The sequence below is a fragment of the Octopus sinensis genome, linkage group LG11 (genome assembly GCF_006345805.1).
Source record: "Octopus sinensis linkage group LG11, ASM634580v1, whole genome shotgun sequence".
NCBI lineage: Eukaryota > Metazoa > Mollusca > Cephalopoda > Octopoda > Octopodidae > Octopus > Octopus sinensis.
Genome location: NC_043007.1, coordinates 72,336,316 through 72,346,818, shown reverse-complemented (window position 1 = coordinate 72,346,818; position 10,503 = coordinate 72,336,316).

Here is a 10,503-nt window from a genome sequence, read left to right as displayed (position 1 = left end):
CACGGAATAATGTTGTTGCTCTTGTTGTTGCTGCTTGTTTGTTTGTTTGTTTGTTGAGCTAAGCGGTCTTCGTCCCAGAGTGTAGTGGGAGAAGTCCGAAACGTGGTCCTTTGCTATTCGTAAGACCCGCAGAAGAGAAAGTAGGTCAACCCCCGACACCGAGAGCATCGACGGATGGATGAATGCGCACCCAGGCACAGCGGTTGCGTAGGAAGACGGGGACTAGAAACAGGAAGAAAGAGTGAGAGAAAGCCGGAGCGAAAGAGTACAACAGGGGTCACCACCACCCCCTGCCGGAGCCTCGTGCAGCTTTAGATGTTTTCGCTCAATAAACACACACAACGCCCGGTCTGGGAATCGAAACCGCGATCCTCCGATCGCGAGTCCGCTGCCCTAACCACTGGGCCATTGCGCCTCCTGTTGTTGCTGCTGCCGCTGTAATTGTTGTTGTTTTTGTTGTTGATGTTGTTGTTGTTTAACCCCGGGTCTATTTTGGTTAAGTAAAGCTATAATCAAAAAGAGCCCCATCTCTTCAGACATGTGTACATTTATATGGTCCTCTATGTTCTTTCTTTACTTAAAACGATAGGCTGTGATTTGGGGGAATTTGACAGAAAAATGTGTGAATGGCAGCCGAATTGAAAAAAAGACTAAATTTAAAAGTTTAAGTAATCTGAGTTTGAGCAACAACTCACCTTCATCTCTACTTTTATATTAAACAACTACAAACAAATTTATGGTTAATTATACGTCTTTTTTTTTCTTTTATCCAAATGAAGTTATTAACCTGCTTCTAGATCTGCAACAGAATCACAAAGAAGCAATATTTTCATATGATTTAGGATTTATCTAAATGAAAACTGTGATGAATGCCGATAGAACCAAAGTCTGCCTGCTAAATTCTTAAAACTATCCACTTCTAACTTAATATTTGTCGCAGTCTCTTTCTATTAGCGTGTGATATATCTAAAGATTGGTGACACTGTGACTTGAATCAGTATTTCCACAGATATGTTTGGTTTCTCAATGTATACTTATGCAAAAACTTAAAATGTAATTCTTGTGCATAAAAATAGTATCGAAGAGAAGCAGTGAAAATGTACTTTTATCACAGTTCGAGACATCATAAAACGAAATAGCATACAGCAATGTAAATTGTTGGGGGACACGAGAAGAGTAAGCAGGTTGTTAACATATAAGTGCAAGAAGGTAAACCAGTGCATAGATATACAATAGAAATGGAGGTTTTTGTTATGTCTACTCGAAGTCAACAAACCAAAAAGAAAGAGGAAATATATACTTGATTCCCTTCTTGGAATTATAAAGCCATCGTCGTATAAATTTTCATTGTGATGACAGTTTCTCTGTCCAATTCTTAATCCACAAAAATATTGCACCCACATTCTGACTTACGAGCGTCAAACTTTTTATAAAATGTGACCAAAGACCCTGAACTAACATTTGAAAATAAAATAATTCTTTGATCTCTTTTTATGTTCTCAAACAATAATTATTTTCGATATTTCGTTTTTCCAACTCACAAATATATCCTAACTGTTGGAATACTCAGTCCTTATACCAGACACATTTCTAATAATGATTTTTGTTATCTAAGAAACTCAAGCCTTATTCATGTCAGAAACTGTAGTCTAGCCATAAACGATAGTGTATTACTCCTACAGTTCACTCTTACAAGTCCACCCTCTTACAAATATTATTTTGTTTTTACGTTCAACCCCCATATAAGATTTATGGTGTTGCTTGCTGAGCAACGGTGTTTTTCAGGCAAGTAGCTTTGCTTTTGATTAAAAGACACAACTGAAGAGACTGGTAATAATAGTTCTTTCTCTTTGCTAGTAGCATTCAAATCAAGCTTCCCTGCTTCTCCCTATTGACTACAAGGTAAAGAGTCTTTGTCCTGATCCCTATAGATCATAAATTACTTTTTTAGTTATCCCATTTGTAAAGAGCAAACGTTATTTGGGAAAATGGAAAGAGGTTATATAAAAACTGTAATAGCCTGCTTGGAAGATGAACTAACTAGAACGCAATCACTTACTTATAATAGGTGCTGGTCTGTAATAACCACTCTTAGGATGATTGTTTATCTGATGGCAAAATGATAACAAGAAGCGTATTGATTCGAGACAAAGAATTATGTCTGGTCTTATCTTTAGACTTCAGGGTTCATTGTGTCATTCAATTTCTATCAAATGAAGGAAATAACTAATTGACCCACCGTCGGTCACGACAGCGAGGTTTCCAGTTGATCCGATCAACGGAACAACCTGCTCGTGAAATTAACATGCAAGCAGCTGAGCACTTCGCAGGCATGCGTGCCCTTAACATAGTTCTCATGGAGAGTCAGCGGGACACAAAAGGGACAAGACCGGCCCTTTGAAATACAGGTGCAACTCATTTTTGCCCAGCTGAGATGACAATCATCAACTTAAAAGAAGTCTCTTATCAGATGTATATATATACATATATATATATATATATATATATATATATATATATATATATGTACGTGATTAACAATTAAACTGTTTGAAATGTAAAACCATACCGGTTTTATGCAGAAAGTTATCAATATTTTAAAACTAATCTGAGCAACAGACATTTCTGGAAATTTCCTATAATGCATCGCAATTTACTGAATCAAATTTATATGTATGATCAATGAAGCAATGAGAAAGTTCAAGTCCCTGATCATATATTTTCTTAAAACTGCCCTGCTGGAAATATCATGCTATAGTTTTCTCATCCAGCAGAAAAAAGATGATTCAGATTCTGGAAGAAGTACCCCAACTTGTTGAACGGGCTTGTCAAAAATAATTCTATTTATATTTTCCCTACACCACTGAGAAGAGAAATTATTCGAAAATCATCGCATTCGTCATTGCTACTTTTTTTTCCCTCTGTAGAACACCTTCAATAACGCATTAGTAATCTTGAAAAATTCTATCCTTTACCCACGAATTACATCTAAGATTCCGAATAAGATCCAGCATCCTGTTCTCGATCTTTTGAGCACTTTTGTCGGAATCTCATCAGTGCCAAGAGCTTTTCTATTTTTAAATTTATACGAAGCGGCACTTGCTTTTTTGAAAGTAATGTAGATCAGCACGCAAGATTTTTATTGCAATTTACTGGAATTTGCTGAATAAACTGAAATTCGAGTGTATGTATGCATATATATATGTGTGTGTGTGTAGATATATATGTATATGAGTGTGTGCGTGTATATATATATATATATATATATATATATATATACACACACATACATACATACATACATACATACATGCATACATACATACATACGCACACATACACACATACTCACGTGCACAAATACACACTCATACACACGTGCACACACACACATATATACACGCAGTGCATGTGTTTGCTATAGTCTACAAAAGAAATATATAATTCCTTTGAATGTTATGCGTGTAACACAATATTCTATTGCTTTTATGCATTTTGGTAATTATTCTTTGAATACTCACATTAAAATCCCCCATTACATATAAATTCGGTAACTATGAAAAGAACATTTTATAAAATGCCGTTCATAAAATTACATAGAAAAAAGATATGGATTTTGAAGTTAATTTGTAACTTATAGCTGCATGAAATGGCGGCTTCATCAAATTTTCCGCTTTATGCACGTTCAGGATAAAATTGGCTAATGCATGTCTACTCGGTGAATTCTTTTATCTTAATCCAGATCTAACTGATATTCTTTTTGTCACCATTTTTATGATACAAACGGGTTAAGAGTGGGCAGCGCCCTTCCAAGGTCTCCATATCTGGTGAGTGGAACAGAGGAGGTTATCATCGGATCTGGCAGGAATTCCTGCAATAGAATAGAATCGACTCAAGGCAGACATGAACCAAGAGGTAGTGTTAAACCGGGTGCCGGATTAACTCAACACTGAGAGTAAGAAAAATTTTCACAATTATACCACAGCCCCTAACTTTTACAGCATGATACGTGTTTATAACTTGGGCAGAATAAGCAAAAATTAGCTAAGTATATTGATGATATGCTCAACACTGTATATTGATGTATATGCTCAACACACGGGCGGCGAGCTGGCAGAAACGTTAGCACGCCGGGCGAAATGCGTAGTAGTATTTCGTCTGCCGTTACGCTCTGAGTTCAAATTCCGCCGAGGTCGACTTTGCCTTTCATCCTTTCGGGGGCGATAAAATAAGTACCAGTTATGCACTGGGGTCGATATAATCGACTTAATCCGTTTGTCTGTCCTTGTTTGTCCCCTCTGTGTTTAGCCCCTTGTGGGTAGTAAAGAAATAGATATGCTCAACACAGTTCCTGTAACGGGTAATCTGCCTTCAAACAGACCAATAGATTCGGCAAGTTGTTTTTTTCTGACAGCTCATACTTTCTACCAGAGAGAGATAGAGATAGATAGAGAGAGGGAGAGAGAGAGAGAGAGAGAGGAGAGAGAGAGAGAGAAGAGAGAGAGAGAGAAGAGAGAGAGAGAGAGAGAGAGAGAGAGAGAGAGAGAGAGAGAGAGAGAGAGAGAGAGAGAGAGAGAGGATCTATAGAAATATAATAAATCAGACATTACTTTCAGAGATTGACTGTAACATCCTAAAAGCCTGTTTCGAGATGATGGAAACGATGATGTGGCAGATAAAACGCATCAATCACAAAGTGTACACATTGTTAGATGTTGTTTCAAGATAAAATAACAATGACAAAGGCCACAACAACAACAACAATATTAATAACAGCAATAACAACAATGCAAAATACAAAATAATACACATATCATCACAAAGCAGTTGTAAATAAAGAACCGAACGAAATTTCACATCAATAATATATCAGACATGTTTAGCAAGGAAAAACTGATATTAACATAATACACAGCTATTCCAATCTCGTATATTCTTTCTCATTACTGTACGCACCCATTTACGGAGTTTGCTTTGGAGAAAGCGAAACAGTGAATAGTGCTTTGACTGCAAAAGCACTCTAGATTGGCTATTGAAACATAAATCCTTATCTACTCTAGCAGTGTGATTGCAGAAAAGATACGTATTTAATTTATGAAACCTCATCTTGACCAAGTGGTTCATTCAATTGGCTAATAGATTAAAACGTATATTCGTTATAAACGTCGGGAAATTTCTGTAGAAATACACTATAATACCAACAAAAGTATTTGTGTATAGTATGGTTAAGCAGAAAAATATGAATAGACCTTTGAACCTAATGGAATCAAAATTACATTATAACACTGTGTAACACGATTTTTGTCCTTGGGTGACAACTGTTATTGCTTACTCCTAGAAAGCATGAAAAATAGTTAATATTTCCTTCAAACTTTGCTTTTCTTACAATTATACAAACCCGCAAAGAATCCTTCTCAACACGTGGCTATAATGCTCCCCCACTACTCCTGCTCATGATCAGAGATGCACATATTGTCAGCCACTAAGGAATATGCTTAAGTGGTTATGGTCAAGCAACTGACATGCAAGTAAAGTGAATTCAAAAGTGGCGAACTAGCATGAACTCTTAGATCTTTTTTATTATTTTATTTATTAAAGCAGCGAAATGACTAAGTCGTTACCGTCCTGTGCAAAATGCTTAGCAGCATTTCGTCTGTCTTTACGTTCTGAGTTTAAATTCTGCTGAGGTCGACTTTGCCTTTCATCTCTTTTAGGGTCGATAAAATAAACACCAGTAAAGCACTGGGGTCGATATATATTTCTTTACTACCCACAATGGGCTAAACACAGAGAGGACAAGCAAGGACGGACAAAGGGATTAAGCCGATTACATCGATCCCAGTGTGCAACAGGTACTTAATTTATCGACCCCGAAAGGATGAAAGGCAAAGTCGACCTCGGCGGAATTTGAACTCAGAACGCAACGGCAGACGAAATACGGCCACGCATTTCGCCCGGTGTGTTAACGTTTCTGCCAGCTCGCCGCCTTGTAAAGCACTGGGGTCGATATAATTGACTTAAACTCTTTCCCGAAATTGTTGGCCTTGTGCTAAAATTTGAAACCGATATTACTTTATTCAGCCTGTAACATACGTACTGTTTATGTCATATGAAGGCGGCGAGCTGGCAGAAACGTTAGCACGCCGGGCGAAATGCGTAGCCGTATTTTGTCTGCCGTTACGTTCTGAGTTCAAATTCCGCCGAGGTCGACTTTGCTTTTCAGCCTTTCGGGGTCTATAAATTAAGTATCAGTTACGCACTGGGGTCGATATAATCGACTTAATCCGTTTATCTGTCCTTGTTTGTTCTCTCTGTGTTTAGCCCCTTGTGGGTAGTTAAGAAATAGGCATTCCGTCCGTCTTTACGTTCTGAGTTCAAATGTCACCGAGGTTCGACTTTGCCTTTCAGCCTTTCGGGGTTAATAAAATAAGTACCAGTTGAACGGTGGGATCAAAGCAATCAACTTACCCCTCTCTGGAAACTGCAGGCCTTGTGCCAAATTTGAAACCAATATTTACGTCATTCAAACATGCTTGAAACATTGTTGACGATGAGTTTACTGAACACCAAAAATACATTATCAGTGAAGACCATTTCAAACAGTTTCAGAAATTTGCATAGGGGTTAAATACATGCATATGAGAGCTATTATTTGCCTGAACCAGAGCGGTTTACAAACAAAGTCTCTAATAATCAAGACACAACCCAGGAAAAAGAAATAGGAAAACAAAAGCATTAACGTGATTTGGTTTGAGGAAATATTGGATTTGATTCAATGGTAAAAATACCTCGAATATCAGATCGTGTAGAATTCCATGTGAAAATGTTGTTTGTAAGTGGAATAATAAAAGCGGACTCTAAAGGGAGAAAGCGATCCGACAAGGTTGAACTTGAGTAGATACTTGTCAAATTTATGATAAAGTTTCGGATCTCAAATAACATATCAAGTCTATGGATAGGTTTTCACAATGACAAGTCATGTTCCGGCATTTAGTTCATTTTTCATGCGCGCGCGCGCGCGCGTGTGTGTGTGCAAGGGAGGTGGCGTTGAGTAGGTGTATTTGTGTGTGTATATGCATATCTACATTTATAAATATATATACATACATACATGCAAACATGTATATATATATATATATATATATGTGGAGGCGCATGGCTCAGTGGTTAGAGCGTCGAGCTTACGATCGTGAGGTTGTGAGCTCGAATCCCGGACCGGGCTGCGTGTTGTGTTCTTGAGCAAGACGCTTTATTTTCACGTTGCTCCAGTTCACTCAGCTGTAGAAATGAGTTGCGACGTCACAGGTGCCAAGCTGTATCGGCCTTTGTCTTTCCCTTGGATAACACTGGTGGCGTGGAGAGGGGAGGCCGGTATGCATGGGCGACTACTGGTCTTCCATAAAAACAACCTTGCCCAGACTTGTGCCTCAGAGGGTAACTCTCTAGGTGCAAACCCATGGTCACTCATGACCGAAGGGGGTCTTTACCCCTTTATATATATATATATATATATATATATATATATATATATATATATATATATATACATACATATATACATACATGCAAATATGTATGTAACGAAGGTACACACACACACACACACACACACACACACGTAGACATCCATGAGTTGCTAGCGCAAGATTCTATTACTTAACTTGTAATATATTCCTACTTAACGAGCTGGCAGAATCGTTACCGCGCCATTACAAAATAGCAGCATTTTGTCCATCCTTACGTTCTGGGTTTAAATTCCGCCGAGTTAGACTTTACCTTTTATCCTTTCGGGGTCGATAAAGCAACTATCAGTTGAGCGCTGGGGGGGTCAATGTAATCGACTTACCCTGTCCTCGAAATTGCTGGCCTTGTGCTAAAATTTGAAACTAAAATTTTTCTACTTTTATAGTAAATTTGCGATTCAGTTTCGTTTAGGATTGAAGCCATTTTACAGACGCCGCATTCGAGGAAAGTCATATATGTAACTGTATATAATATCGATATCATATACATATGAGTGTGAAGATACTGAAAAGATCAAAGTGCCTGATACCAACATTGAGGTTAGTGGTTCGTATGCTTCCACCGTCATTTTCTTCCGATTGTCACTGAGACAGTTTACTCAAGATAGCCCAATTCATCCATGCAAACGGTATGAGTTCATCGTTGACCTGCTGAGTGTTCAGTCTTGTCGACAGTGGTAAAACTCTTGAAATAGCAAACGTCCTCTTCAAATAAATATTTATGATTTACTTAAAACCTCATTGACTAGGAATTGTGTTTCATACGTATTGATCATCTGTTTTCGGAAAATACCAATTTATTGATTTCAAATTTTGGCACAAGGCCAGGAATTTCGAGTGAGTTGGTATGCTGATTACAGCTATCCCAGTATTCAACTGGTAATTATTTTATCAACCCCGACAGGGTGAAAGGCAAAGTCAACTTCAGCAGAATTTGAACTCAGAATATAAAGACAGACGAAATCCCGCTAAGCACTTCGCATGGCGTGTTAACGATTCTGCCAGCACGCCGCCTTAAAAACCTATTTCTTTACTACCCACAAAGGGGCTATACACAGAGGGGACAAACAAGGACAGACAAAGGGATTAAGTCGATTACATCGACCCATGCGTGACTTGTACTTAATTTATCGACCCCGAAAGGATGAAAGGCAAAGTCGACCTCGGCGGAATTTGAACTCAGAACGTAACGACAGACGAAATACGGCTACGCATTTCGCCCGGCGTGCTAACGTTTCTGCCAGCACGCCGTCTTAAATACCAACTTATTGACGTTAGCATACGAATATTCTGTGATCAGTCAAAATCTTACATTTCACTGTCTAGGCTTAAAATATATAAATTATTGTAAAATATGGAGGTGAGAGTCGAAAGGACACAATAATCACTCTACAAGAATAAAGCAAAAAACTACAAGGAAACCATAACTACAAGACGCAAATGAAGATGATAAATCGTATAAGGTAAAACGTGTATATATATAAAACACACACAAACACACACACACACACACACATACACACACACACACACACACACACATATATATACGAATGGCGTCTTTCAGTTTCCGTCTACCAAATCCACTCACAAGGCTTTGGCCGGCTCGAGGCTATAGTAGAAGACACCTGCTCAAATTGCCACGTAGTTGGATTGAACCTGGAACCATGTGGTTGGTAAGCAAGCTATTTACCACACAGCCACGCCTGCGGCTATACACACACACACACACACACACACACACACACACACATGTGTACGTATGTATGATTTTACTCTAATGTTCAAATCAATCTCAGACACAGACACAAAGACACACACGCACATACACACACACGCGCGCGCGCGCGCACAGACATTCATACACACGCACGTGTACGTATGTATGATTTTATTCTAATGTTCAAATCAATCTAGGACAAATTTTGTCTTGATTATTTCAACTACGAGTTTCACTCTTCAAAGTTCGAGAGCTTGTTACGGAGAGCTGTTTTAAATCCTTATCTTATATACAGATAGCAGTTACTATAAGAAGAATTACAATATTCCCATGCAGTAACTGTTATTTGTAGTAGCATAATCTGAAATAGTAATACACTAATGTCTTATGTGGTCGCTGTGTCCAGCAATGAGAATAACATCGCATACGTATAAATAATTAAATGATTGATTTGGAGAAAATATACTTTAAAGTTAGAAGAAATATTAATTTCAAATTCTGACACAAGGCCAGCGATTTCGGAGCTGCAGAAATTTATCGATCCCGAAAGGGATGAAAGGCAAAGTCGACCTCGGCGGAATTTGAACTCAGAACGTAGCGGCAGACGAAATACCTATTTCTTTACTACGCACAAGGGGCTAAACACAGAGGGTACAAACAAGGACTGACACGGATTAAGTCGATTACATCGACCCCAGTGATCAACTTGTACTTTTTTATCGACTCCGAAGGGATGAAAGGCAAAGTAAACCCCGGTGATATTTGAACTCAGAACATAAAGGAGGACGAAATGCCGTTAAGCATTTTGCACGTAGTACTAACTGACCGCTTTAAAGTCAAAAAAATATTGGGTTTCACATTTTGGTACAAGGCCAGCAATTTTAAGGGAGGGCTAAGTCGATTATATCGACCCCTGAGTCCAACTGGTACTTAGTTTATTGACCCCGAAAGAATGAAAGGCAAAGTCGACCTCGGTGGAATTTGAACTCGGAACGTAAAGACAGGTGAAATGCCGCTAAACATTTTGTCCGGCGTGCTAACGATTATTATTTCTTTACTACCCACAAGGAGCTAAACACAGAGGGGATAAACAAGGACAGACAAACGGATTAAGTCGATTACATCGACTCCAGTGCGTAACTGGTACTTAATTTATCGACCCCGAAAGGATGAAACGTAAAGTCGACCTCGGCGGAATTTGAACTCAGGACGTAACGGCAGACGAAATACGGCTACGCGTTTCGCCCGGCGTGCAAACAT